Below are 14,598 nucleotides of genomic sequence, written 5' to 3'. Positions count from 1 at the left end.
ATCAATTTAAATAGTTTTTATTGCTCTGTTTTACAAGTCAACAAACTGGCAGGCTTGGAAAATGTGTAATCATTCAACATATCAGAAAACATCATTGTCCAATTATCCTGCATCTCTATCATCCAGGATAACAGCACAATATGTTACAACAAGCTGTGACATCACCTTTTGTGAATGGTGGATCCTGTGTTATCTGCTGTATATAGAGGTGTTAACTGTCATTGTACAGGAGGAGGAGGTGAGCAGTGACCCGGAAGTAAGTCGCTGTGTTCCGGGACATAGTGCGCGGGTACATGCGCAGTAATCCTTTTCGGCTTTGCCCACAGTTGGGCAAAGCATACTGCACATGTGCGAGCGAAGATTGCATTGCGCCAACTATGGAGGACAAGTATTCTAATTCTCGAACATATTGCGGACAACTGGGACAGATGGGGTGGAGAAATGAAGATGAAACGCCGCCCATCGGACCAGATCAATGTAATTGGGTGTTGCACATTTTCACTTTCAGGACTGTGTGTGACTGGCATTTAGCACCACATTAACTAACCACACGGGCACCAGGGTTGATTCACTTGACTTCTAGGTTGGGATCCTATAGCACATAGTTACATTGTACTCGTCAGCACTGGTTTGGTAACTGGGTAACTTGTGTTGTCAGATCCGGCTCCTACTCCCTTTCACCTACTAAACATATATTATTAAGGATTAGAGGACACATAAAAGTGAGTGTAACCATAAGATCAGACTATCCAGGGTCTATTTGTAGTCTGTAACTATGGAGACACATAGATCTGCATAGAACCTATATACACAACATGGTAGAATAGTCCATACATCCCTTCTGCATGAATTGCTGAATGTGTGAGAAATAGTAATAATTTAATGAGTGATATAAAGACTACATAAAGGAAGGGACTGGATCCTGTAAGGAAGCGCCTGTCCTCACACGGTGTGCCGCTGCATCGCACTGACCGCTAAATGCGGGTGTTGTAGAGCAGTAATGGCGTTTTTATGCCTTTGGACTCCATACAGAGCCTTGGATTTCGTGTTGGCCGAGAGTAATCTCAGGATAGTGGGATCGCCGTGGCTTGATATATTGCACACGGCATAAATACAAGCGATGGATAGTGTTCTGTAGTCCTTGTTTATTATGGGAACCCATCTGATAGCGGCTGCGGAGTCCCCCCGAGACTCCGAGGGATATGTCAACACCTCAGTAATTCCAACAAACTTGTGTAGATAAAGACTATTACATAATGTGCTCGCAAGTGGAAATTCAACTTCTGTAAGTGTAGAACATAATTACACCTGAGGAAGCCAAGAGCAAAACATTCAGGTCTCAGGAGCAGAAATAGCAGATGGACACCCCTCTCCTGCCGAGGTCAGCGACATGATTAGGCAGGAGCGCCGAGATCTCAGACCGAACCGCAGGTAAAGACTGAATGTAGAAGGCGAAAGAAGAGAAAGAAAGGAAAAGAGATGGAAGGAAGGGGTAAGATAGATGTAAATGTAGACATACAGTATTAGAAGAAGAGGAAGGAACGAAGGAAAGAAGAAATGAGAGAAAGGAGGGAAAAAGGAAGGAAGGAAAAAAAGATGAGATGAAGGGTAAGTGCAACAAAGGGAAGCAGATAATGCAAAACAAAATAGAGGAGAAGGAAGGAAGATCGAAGAGGAAGGAAGTATAGAAGAAGAGAAAGGAAGAAAAGGAAGGAAGAAGAGGGAGGAAGGAAGGGAGGAAGGAAGGAAGGGAGAAAAAGAAAGAAAGAAAGGAAGGAAGAAAGAAAGAAAGAAAGAAAGAAAGAAAGAAAGAGAAAGAAAGAAAAAGAAAGAGATAAGAAAGAGAAAGAATGGAAGCCGAAATGACAAATAGGAGTGGAAGGAATGAAGGCAGGAAGAAAAGGAATGAAGGCAGGAAGAAAATGAAGAAAGAAAAGGAAGAAAAAGAAGGCAGGAAAGTCAGAAAGAAAGAAACAAGAGAAGCAAAAACGAAAGGGGGTAAAGAAAGGAAGGTAAAAATAGAAGAAAATAAGTTAGGAATGAAAGGAGGGAAACGACTGCAAGGGTCACTCCCCAAGGCTTTTTTGGTTCTGCTCTGGTGGTGCAGTAACGCTTGAGTATTCAGGTAGTTTCGCGTCTTGCTGGCTACCACATTTCAGGACTCTTTTGCCATTTAACAAACCCAGCTCTGCTTTGTTACTGTGCTCTGATACACATTTTGCAATGTGTGCCATCTGACGAACTCTTCTCTGCCATCCCACACACTCTGCTTTCTTGTTCCAAGTTGTCTGCATACTCGTCTCTGCTGTTACAAAGTACTCGTCTCCGCACTAAATTAATCAATGCACTATGATCTGGATGTGGAAAAACTTCTATATATGTTTATGACCCAAAAGATACAGTAATTCCATTAATTTCTGAAATAGTAATGAAACATAACCTCAGTCTATTAATCCGATTTCCTGGGTCTTTAAGCACAATGCCGCGATCCATTACATAATTGGCATATTTTAATGGGAATAATAAAAGTTAAGTTTCATTGTCTTCAAACTTGTTTGCCCTCTACCAAGGAACCTGTCTGTATGTTTGGCTCTGCTGTGTTTCTTTCTGCATTCTCGACTATGCTGTTCCAGAGTGTCAGTTTGCACTCTTGGCTCTGCTGTACCAATGTAACTGTCTCTGCTGCTCCACATACAGTATTTCCATGTGCTGTCCAGTATATCTAGCTTCCTTTCTCTACACTGTTCCACATGTTGTCCAGAATATCCAGCTCAATGCCAGTCGAGATGCTGACCGACATGTCCAGATCTGCTGTTCCAGGTGCCAGCCAGCTTTTCAAAGTTCCTTCAACTTATTCAGTTAATGTTCATAATATGTCAACCTCAAAGCTATGAAGTAAGAAAACAAAAGCCGCACAATGCATTGTCTTTGCGCCTTTTTTCTTGAGTAAAGTAGCTTTACTAGTGACTTTTATATCAGCGCTTTATTCATTATTTAATTTGCACCTCTTTTTACATTAAATTTCCTTGGTTTTGTCTTTTTTTTATGTTCGGCGTTGTAGACATGGTTTAACTTATCGAGATACTTCATCATTTGCCACTTTTCAAAATACTTCAAATTTTTGCTCAATTGTTCTCCAGTACCTTAGTAAAGTGGAAAATCCATCTAATTCTATTTTTTGCCCTTTTGAAGACTAACTTGAGACATTTTAATGGATCATGCGACTTTTTCCTCTAGAAAGCTAAAAGACAAAAATAAAAAGCATGAACAATAGTGCAACATTTTAAAAGCACGTTTGTGCTAAATCAGCAACAAATACCATGAGACAAAAAGTCACCTAAAAAAAACTTGTAAATGATGAATCGGGGGCCAAAAAAATGTTTTCAGAACTAAAAGATATTTATTAGAAAATAATCTCTTCAAATTATATCAAAACCAAAAAGAAGATTACATGACAGGAAGATGAAAGCCGCACGGAGCTCGGAGAGTATTAGGAGTGGTCAGCTCCATAATTTCTCCAGATAATTGGAAACGTTCGTATGAGGATTTGTTGACTTTGAGACATCACTGGAATCGACCGTGATGTTTGACAAGTGAGATGTGCGGTAGGACACGGCTCTCCTTTCTTTCGATGACCTCATGGGTAGTGTGTATTTCAACACAAGTAGTAATTTGGACCTGAATGTTTAGCCCTTTGGTCCAAGTATTCGGTAACCCATACGCTGTTTTTAAAGTAACCCCCGGAGTTTTGAGCAAAACACAACATCCGTGTAAAGTGGCACAAATCATTGACAGATGAGCGTTTTCTGGAATTCCTGTTTTTTCTCTGTTCTTCCGCCCAGAGGGTTTCAGACTTTATTAAAACTATTGGCTTATATTTATTATGGCCGTCTAATAGACCTAGTCGAGGTCTAGGCCAAATTCTACAATTCTGACCAGTGTCACTTTGGTAATAACTCTGGAACGCTTCAACGGATCCCACTGATTCTATAATTATTTTTTCATGACATATTGTACTTCATGATAGTTGTAAAATTTCTTCAATATGACTTGCGTTTATTTGTGAAAAAATTGGAAATTTGGTGAAAGATGTGGAAAATTTCGCAATTTTCAAACTTTGAATTTTGATGCCCTTAAATCAGAGTTGTGTCACACAAAATACTTAATAACAAATTTTCCCACACGTCTACTTTACATAAGCACATTTTTTTAACCTTTTTTTGTTGTTGTAGCAAAGTTATAAGGGTTAAAAGTTGACGAGCAATTTCTCATTTTTCCAACAAAATTTACAAAACCATTTTTTTAGAGAAAACATCACATTTGAAGTGACTTTAAGGGGTCTGTATGACAGAAAATACCCAAGAGTGACACCATTCTAAAAATGTCACCCCTCAAGGTACTCAAAACCACATTCAAGAAGTTTATTAACCCTTAAGGTGCTTCACAGTAGCTGAAGCAATATGGAGGAAAATAATGAACTTTTAAGGCTTCTTTTACACTTACAGTGGTTTTGCATTCTGTTTTTGTGGCCACAATAGATTTCTATGGGGCCGCTAAAAAGGGCCGCAATAATTCCACAGAGCACTGTATGCCGTATGGCAGTGAGGGCCGTATGTACAGCCGTGAAAAAATATCGAGCCTACTCAAAGTTTTTCATGGCTTACGGACACGGCCCCCATTGAAAATCAATGGGGCCACAAAAACAACGGAAGCTTGTTTTTGCGGGGCACCGTGACTACCGTTTTTGCGGAACGCCACTTTTTTTTCCAATACTTTTGCCATAGTATTGGAAACCCGAAAAACGGCGATCTGCAAGTTTTTTGCTAATATTGTGAAAATTGCGGTAATAAGGTCCGCAATAACGGGCCGCAAAAAACACGATAAGTGTAAAAGAAGCCTTACTTTAATATATATATATATATATATATATATATATATATATATATATATATATAAGAACCATTTTTTTTATTTTCACAAGAGTAACCGGAGAAAATGGATCCATGATGTGTTGTTTAATTTCTCCTGAGCATGAAGATACTCCATATGTGGGGGAAAAACACTGTTTGCATGCACGGCAGAGCTTGGAAGGGAAGGAGCATCATTTCACATTTTTAAAGCCATTTTTTATATGACCCTATTTTGGACACTTGACCCTTAACAAATTGACTTAGGTTGAGGCATACAAATAAAAAAATAAAATTTTTCCACAAAAATTTTATTTTAGCACCAATTTTTTTTTATTTTCACAAGGGCAACATGAGAAGGTAAAATGACTACAAAAGCTGTTGAGCAATTTCTCCTGAGTACGTTGAAACCTATATGTAGAGGAAAACTACTTTTTGGTGCACGGTAGAGCTCTAACGGAAAGGAGTGACATTTTTGAAAGCAGACTTTGTCGCATTTTGAAAGCCCCTGATGTGCCTAAACAGTGGAAATTCCCCAAAAGTTATCCCATTTTGGAAACTAGACCCCCAAGGAAATTATCTAGATGTGCGGTGAGCACCTTGAACCCTTAGAAATTTGTATAATTGAGAAATACAAATAAAAAAATCTAATTTTTATTAGTCCCACATATAGCATTGTCATTAGGGTAACAGGAAAAGTAGCTTCATAAAATTTGTTGTGCAAATTCTCCTGAGTATGCCGATATCCAACATGTGGCGGAAAACTACTGTTTGGGCGCATAGCAGGGCTTAGAAGGTAAGAAGCGCCATTTGACTTTTTTAATTGAAAATTTGCTGGACTCATTAGTGGTGAGCACCTTGAATACTCAAGTAACAATGAAAAGAAAGATGATCAGTAGTGTTGAGCATTCCGATACCGCAAGTATCGGGTATCGGACGATATTTGCGGTATCGGAATTCCGATACCGAGATCCGATACTTTTGTGATATCGGGAATCGGTATCGGGATCGATATTAATGTGTAAAATAAAGAATAAAAAAAAAAAATATTGATATACTCACCTCTCCGACGCAGCCTGGACCTTACCGATGTAACCGGCAGCTTCCGTTCCTAAGAATGAGCGCTTGAAAGACCTTAGATGACGTCGCGGCTTGTGATTGGTCAGCGCAGAGAGCAGGATAAATGTGAGCTGAGCCTTACTGTGATCTTTGGGAGGTAGAATGAAAAAATCAACAGCAGGTGAAGAATTTGTTTTATTCTTTATGACTTTATTCTATGGGTTGGTGCAAGTACCATTTTTAGTCACATGACATTTTTTGATCACTTTCTATTCCGATTTTTGTGAGGCATACAGAACAAAAACCAGTAATTCAGGAATAGGTTTTTTTTTAATGACATTCTGCATGTGGAAAAATTGAAGGCAGCTTTATTTTTCAGATCAGTACAATTAAAGCGATACCATATTTATATAGTTTTTTACTTTTTGGCAATTATACCCAATAAAAACTATTTTATAGAAACAATTTATTATTTTTGCATCTCTTTATTCTCACAGCCATAACTTTTTCATCTTTCTGCTGATGGAGCTGTATTGTAGCTTGTTTTATGCAGGACAAGATGACATTTTCATTAATACCATTATTATTTCCATTTTTTATTGAGTTTTATTCCACTTTTAGGTTAGCGGTTTGATGAAAAGCATTGTTTTTTATGTTTTTTTACGGTGTTCGCTGAAGAGTTTAACTGGTGGGACAATTTTCCTGATGCAACGATACCAAATATGCGTACTTTTGTTTTGTTTTTTTTCAAAGAAATATCAGAGGCTGCTCCTGTATATATTGTGACATCATTAGAGGCTGCTCTTGTATCTATTGTGACATGATCAGAGGCTGCTCCTGTATCTATTGCGACATCATCAGAGACTGCTCTTGTATCTATTGTGACATGTTCAGAGGCTGCTCCTGTGTCTCTTGTGACATCATCAGAGGCCGCTCCTGTATCTATTGTGACATCATCAGAGGCTGCTCCTGTATCAATTGTGACATCATCAGAGGCTCCTCCTGTATCAATTGTGACATCATCAGAGGCTGCTCGTGTGTCTCTTGTGACATCATCAAAGGCGGCTCCTGTATCTATTGTGACATCATCAAAGGCTGCTCCTGTATTTATTGTGACATCATCAGAGGCTGCTCCTGTATTTATTGTGATATCATCAGAGGCTGCACCTGAATCTATTGTGACATCATCAGAGGCTGCACCTGTATCTATTGTGACATCATCAGAGGCTACACCTGTATCTATTGTGACATCATCAGAGGCTGCACCTGAATCTATTGTGACATCATCAGAGGCTGCTTTTGTATCTATTGTGACATCATCAGAGGCTACACCTGTATCTATTGTGACATCATCAGAGGCTGCTCCGGTATCAATTGTGACATCATCAGAGGCTGCTCCTGTGTCTCTTGTGACATCATCAAAGGCTGCTCCTGTATCTATTGTGACATCATCAGAGGCTGCTCCTGTATCTCTTGTGAAATCATCAGAGGCTGCTCCTGTATCTATCGTGATTCGTGACATCATCAGAGGCTGCTCCTGTATCTATTGTGACATCACCAGAGGCTGCTCCTGTGTCTATTGTGACATCATCAGAGGGTGCTCCTTTGTCTGGTGTGACATCATCAAAGGCTGCTCCTGTATTTATTGTGACATCATCAGAGGCTGCTCCTGTATCAATTGTGACATCATCAGAGGCTGCTCCTGTGTCTATTGTGACATCATCAGTGGCTGCTCCTGTATTTATTGTGACATCATCAGAGGCTGTTCTTGTATCTATTGAGACATCATCAAAGGCGGCTCCTGTATCTATTGTGACATCATCAGAGGCTGCTCCTGTATATACTGTGACATCATCAGAGGCTGCACCTGAATCTATTGTGACATCATCAGAGGCTGCTCCTGTATATACTGTGACATCATCAGAGGCTGCACCTGAATCTATTGTGACATCATCAGAAGCTGCTGTCTCTAGTGACATCATCAAAGGCAGCTCCTGTATCTATTGTGACATCATCAGTGGCTTCTCCTGTATTTATTGTGACATCATCAGAGGCTGCTCCTGTATCTATTGTGATATCATCAGAGGCTGCTCCTTTATCTATTGTGACATCATCTGAGGCTTCTCCTGTATCTATTCTGATATCATCAGAGGCTGCTCCTCTATCTATTGTGACATCATCAGAGGCTGCTCCTGTATCTATTGTGACATCATCAGAGGCTGCTCGTGTATCTATTGTGACATCATTAGAGGCTGCTCCTGTATCTATTGTGACATCATCAGAGGCTGCACCTGAATCTATTGTGACATCATCAGAGGCTGCTCCTCTATCTATTGTGACATCATCAGAGGCTGCTCGTGTGTCTCTTGTGACATCATCAAAGGCGGCTCCTGTATCTATTGTGACATCATTAGAGGCTGCTCCTGTATCTATTGTGACATCATCAGAGGCTGCACCTGCATCTATTGTGACATCAGCAGAAGCTGCTTCTGTGTCTCTAGTGACATCATCAAATGCAGCTCCTGTATCTATTGTGACATCATCAGTGGCTTCTCCTGTATTGTGACATCATCAGAGGCTGCTCCTGTATCTATTGTGATATCATCAGAGGCTGCTCCTTTATCTATTGTGACATCATCTGAGGCTTCTCCTGTATCTATTAGGATATCATCAGAGGCTGCCCCTGTATCTATTGTGACATCATCAGAGGCTTCACCTGAATCTATTGTGACATCATCAGACGCTGCTCATGTATCTATTGTGACATCATTAGAGGCTGCTCCTGTATCTATTGTGACATCATCAGAGGCTGCTCTTGTATTTATTCTGACATCATCAGAGGCTGCACCTGAATCTATTGTGACATCATCAGAGGCTTCTCCTGTATCTATTGTGACATCATTAGAGGCTGCTCCTGTATCTATTGTGACATCATCAGAGGCTGCTCCTCTATCTATTGTGACATCATCAAAGGCTGCTCCTGTATCTATTGTAACATCACAGGCTGCTCAGGCTGCTCCTGTACCTATTATGACATCATCAGAGGCTGCACCAGTATCTATTGTGACATCACTAGAGGCTGCTCCTGTATCTATTGTGACATCATCAGAGGCTGCTCCTGTATCTATTGTGACATCATCAGAGGCTGCTCCTGTGTCTGCTGTGACATCATCAGAGGCTGCTCCTCTACTATTGTGACATCATCAGAGGCTGCTCCTATGTCTCTTGTGACATCATCAGAGGCTGCTCCTGTGTCTGCTGTGACATCATCAGAGGCTGCTCCTGTATCTATTGTGACATAATAAGAGGCTGCTCCTGCATCTATTGTGACATCATCAGAGGATGCTCCTGTATCTATTGTGACATTATCAGAGGCTGCTCCTGTATCTATTGTGACATTACCAGAGGCTGCTCCTGTATCTATTGTGACATCATCAGAGGCAGCTCCTGTATCTATTGTGACATCATCAGAGGCTGCTCCTGTATCTATCGTGACATCATCAGAGGCTGGTGCTATGTCTCTTGTGACATTATCAGAGGCTGCTACTGTATCTATTGCGATATCATCAGAGGCTGCTCCTGTGTCTCTTGTAACATCATCAGAGGCTGCTCCTTTGTCTGCTGTGACATCATCAGAGGCTGCTCCTGTGTCTGGTGTGACATCATCAGAGGCTGTTCCTGTGTCTGGTGTGACATCATCAGAGGCTACTCCTGTATCTATTGTGACATCATCAGAGGCTGCTCCTGTATCTATTGTGACATCAACAGAGGTGTCACGATCCCTTAGCCGCGGCCAGCAGTTTGTCACAAAATCCCCAGGGATTCCTGACCACTGCCACCAATATGTCACGGATTGGGGTGACTTTAGACCAACAGACGGCTATCACATGTGCAGGGTGGCTTATCTTAGTTATCCCTCCACTGCCACAATGTGATAAAAAAAACACACACAAGGCTAGTGGCCTCTTAGTTTACAGCAGGGGCTTATTTTAGGTATCCCACTGCTCTTCCATATACCATGAACTGCAGGGATTTGTGGATATCCTGCTTACAGTTCCACTTAAACCTTGCAGCTCTCTGGCGTCTCCTTACTGTCAGGTCAGATTAGGTACTGCACCTAGGGTAATTAGTCACCAGAAAGGCTGCCTGCTATGTACTGGCTATTGGGCACGCTGCAGCGATGCGATAAACTACTCCCACTCAGGCAGGAACAATAATTATCAATGCCGCAGTCGCTGCAATGTCACCCAAAGGCCTGCACACGGTAGTGCTGCCACCAGCTTCGATTAAACGGGTCCGAAGCTAACCCAAAACAGTAGCGTAATTCCCTTCAGAGACAGGGTACGGTTTAGGGCAGGAAGAACGAACTAGTATTAAATATTATACCCCATAAATGATTTTTAGGCAGTGTTTATAAAAAGTTATTTTACAAGGATGTTACAAAAGAGACAATTGCAAATATGTACAAGGTAATTATAAAAAAAACAAGGATTACAGGAGAATCACACTTACAGTTGTTCAAAGCATTGCAGGCAACCAGGCTAGGGGAGTTTCCATCTATCCCAGTGCATTAGCACTCGCAGTCAGGTCGCTTCAGGTAAAAACTCACAACTGCCCCCTGGAAGCCTGCCAGCAACTTTATAACCTACCGCCTGTGACCTCACAGAAAGGGTTGAGTTAGGATCACCCTCCCCTTTCTTCAGTTTGAGTAAGGCAACCTTAAATTTGTCTACTTTCTATAACTTTGCTACAAAACATGTCATATTCGTAACAAACCCAGCATTCATCTCGGATTAACGTGGGCATTCTAATGAGATCAAATATGTCCTGTCTGGGATTCATATTTACCGAGAAATCCCTACTTCTTTACCAGATGGAGTTAGACGCCCGTGTTTAGAGTGATGGGTAGATCCACCGAGGGGAAGTAAGAATATATATTTTCGTGTTCTTAACTTAAACGGTTAGCGTAATATCTTACAAAAACAGAACAAAGATCTTTCATGATTCTGGAAGTTTCTCATCCAGTTAAAGCTGGTCACTTTCCACTACAGGAAATGCCGGTCGTAAATACCTTGGTTCTCAGAGCTAGAGGCCATAAAATCTCTACACTCCTTGACAAGACAAGCTAAAACACTGTGAAGGGGGGGTCAGTGCCCACCCTATGTGTGCTGGCAGAGAAACTAAACTTATATGATATTTCATACCATATCGTGACACCTCCCCCTTTTGGCGTGCGCTAGGGAGGTAGAACCCCACGGTATGCCTCCATGCGCACCTCAGTAGGTTCACCCTGGCGGGACAGTTCATCGGCATTCCCATGCTCCCTGCCCGCTTTGTGTTTAATGGTGAAGTCAAATTGCTGAAGGGCAAGGCTCCAGCGTAGCAACCTGCCATTGGTTCCACACATGGTGCTTAGCCAGCGCAGAGGGTCGTGGTCGGTCACCACAGTGAAGGTGCGACCGTACAAGTAGGGCTGCAAGCGCTGCAGGGCCCAGACTATGGCCAGGCACTCCTTCTCAATGGTGGAGTAGGCCACTTCCCTCGGCAAAAGTTTCCGGCTCAGGTACAACACGGGGTGCTCTTGGTCCTCCGAGTCAACCTGGCTGAGCACAGCACCGAGGCCAAAATCGCTGACATCAGTCTGTACCAGGAACGGTCGACTGCTGTCGACTGCTTTCAACACAGGGGCGTTGCACAGTGCGGTTTTCAACGCCTGGAAGGCCCCCTCACAGCCATCTGTCCAGTTGACGATGTGGGGTAGCTTCTTCCTGGTGAGGTTCGTCAAAGGTTTTGCCAGGCTACTATAGTGCTGCACAAAGCGCCTATAGTACCCTGCAGTGCCCAGGAAGGACATCACCTGTTTCTTGGTCCCAGGAGTGGGCCAGTTCACGATCGCGCCCACTTTCTCAGGCTCTGGCTTCAGGGTGCCTCCGCCTACCCGGTGCCCCAGGTAGTGGTCCTCACTCATGCCCATCTGGCACTTTCCCGGATTGATAGTCAGTCCTGCTCGGTGGATTCGCCTGAGCACCTCCTCAAGATGCTGCAGGTGTTCCCCCCAGGAGGGACTGAAGATGGCAATGTCATCCAAGTATGCCACTGCGTACTTCTCCAGTCCCTGAAGCAGGAGGTTGACCATCCGCTGGAAAGTGGCAGGGGCATTCTTCATGCCGAAGGGCATGACCGTGGACTCGTACAGTCCAAAGGGTGTGATAAAGGCGGACTTCTCCTGCGCCTCGGGGCTCTGGGGAATCTGCTAGTATCCTCGACTCAGATCCATTATTGTCAGGTATTTTGCGCCAGCTAACTTCTCAAGCAGGTCCTCGATGCGCGGCATTGGGTGCGCGTCAGAGGCTGTAATGGCGTTGAGCCCCCTGTAGTCCACGCAGAACCGGGTGGTCCGGTCCTTCTTTGGCACGAGAACTACAGGTGAGGCCCACGCGCTCTTTGACTGTCGAATCACCCCCAGCTGTAACATCTCATCGATCTCCTGGCGCATAATCTGCTGCACCTGGTCAGAGATTCGATAGGGTGTTCGCCGTAGTGGGGCATGATTCCCGGTGTCCACCTCGTGGACGGCTAAGTCAGCCCTCCCAGGTCGGTTGGAGAACACGACCCGGAAGGGTTCCAGTGTGGTTTGCAACTGCAACCGCTGTGGTTCATCTAGCGAGGCGCTTACCTCCATGTCCTCAATGGACCCACCGGCCCTGGCTTGGGCCAGCATGTCCAGGAGGGTGTCCTCCTCCCCGTCTTCGGGTAAGCTGCAGACCGGTAGGACGAAAGGTTCACGTTCGTGATGAGCCTTCATCATGTTGACGTGAAAGGCCTTTCGCCTACCCCGAGCGTGGTCAAGCGTGACCACGTAGGTGACCGGGTTGAGCTGTTGGTGGACGATGTACGGGCCCTCCCAGGCTGCCTGAAGCTTATCCGTGGGTACGGGGACCAGCACCCACACCTTTTGACCCACGTGGTAGGTCCGCTCTCGGGCGTTCTGGTCGTACCAGTGCTTCTGATCAGCCTGAGCCTGCGTCATGTTGTCATGCACCAACTGCGTCAGGGTCTGCATCTTGTCACGGAAGCGCATGACATACTCCACTATTGACACTTCAGAAGGGTTCGGCTCCTCTTCCCAGGATTCTCTTACCAACCCAAGGGGTACCCGGACTCGCCTGCCGTACAGGAGCTCGAAGGGGGAGAACCCCGTCGAGGCCTGTGGAACCTCTCGGTAAGCGAATAGCAGGTGTGGGAGGTACCGCTCCCAGTCGCGCCCTTGAGTCTCAACCAGCATGCGTAGCATCTGTTTGAGGGTATCATTGAAGCGTTCACACAAGCCATTGGTCTGTGGGTGATATGCACTCGATACCAGGTGCTTCACCTGCATTCTCTTACAGAGAGCCTCCATTTGGCGAGACATAAATTGGGTCCCTTGATCAGTAAGCATTTCCCTGAGAAATCCTACACGTGAAAAGATGGCCAACAGGGCATCTGCCACCTTATCTGCCCTAGTTGACGACAGAGCTACTGCCTCTGGGTACCGGGTAGCGTAGTCTACCACAGTAAGGATATATTGCTTTCCAGAGCTGCTGGGGACGGCCAGCGGGCCCACAATGTCCACTGCGATCCTCTGGAAAGGCTCCTCTATAACTGGCAAAGGGATCAGGGGAGCCTTAAGAGCAGGCCCCGCCTTCCCCACTCTTTGACAGGTGACACAGGAGCGGCAGTAGTTTGACACATTTGTCCCCATCTTAGGCCAATAGAAGTGTTGAGACAGCCGGGCCTTAGTTTTGCTGATCCCCAAGTGTCCAGCTAGTGGGATCTCATGGGCAATCCGCAACAACTCACCCCGGAATTGCTGCGGGACGACCAGCTGTCTTTCCCTCAACCACTCCTTTTGTGATTCTCCGGGTACTGTCTCCCGGTACAACCTTCCTCCTTCCCAGAACACCTTCTCCTTATCAGCCTCGGAGAAGCGCGTCCTGGCGAGTTGTCTCAAACTCTCTAGGCTCGCATCTGTGTGCAGAGCGGCCTGAAACTCCTGGCTAGGGGAAGCCAGAAGTGACGTCAGGGTCCCTTCCCCACGGGAACCCTCTTGGACCTGCTCTGGGTCCACCTCTGGTTCAGTCACAATGATGACTGAGGAGGGTCCGGGAGGCAGACAGTTATCTGCGTTCCGGGCACTCTGACTTCGGGTGACAGCAGCTACGTAGGCTGTCTCCCCGGGGATTTCTACAGACCCATCAGCCGACGCTGCTATGGGCTCTACCTCCCCATCCACCCCCATTACCTCAGAAGCATTGCTAATTATTGGCCAGTTACCTTCCTCGGTGGCACTGGTCAATTGCATGGCATCACCTTCCTCACGGTTCCCATGTATCTCCCCATTTCCGGTAGCACCGACACTTGCCCCTGCTAGGGGTTCCTCAGCCGTCTCACTCCGCAGAGCGACGTGGCTGAGCACTCCTGTACCTATGGACACATCAACTTCCACAGAAACATCATTATCAGGTTCAGTTGGCACAGGTACAACATTTTCACCATCAATCCTAGGGAAAAAATGGTTATCAGATGCATCATTACAAGATAAAGCATGGTCAGGTAACACATGCGATTTCCCATCATCATCATCATCATCATC

This window comes from Ranitomeya variabilis, chromosome 3, assembly GCF_051348905.1.
Source record: "Ranitomeya variabilis isolate aRanVar5 chromosome 3, aRanVar5.hap1, whole genome shotgun sequence".
NCBI classification, from domain to species: Eukaryota; Metazoa; Chordata; class Amphibia; order Anura; family Dendrobatidae; genus Ranitomeya; species Ranitomeya variabilis.
Note: the sequence above shows the minus strand (reverse complement) of the source record.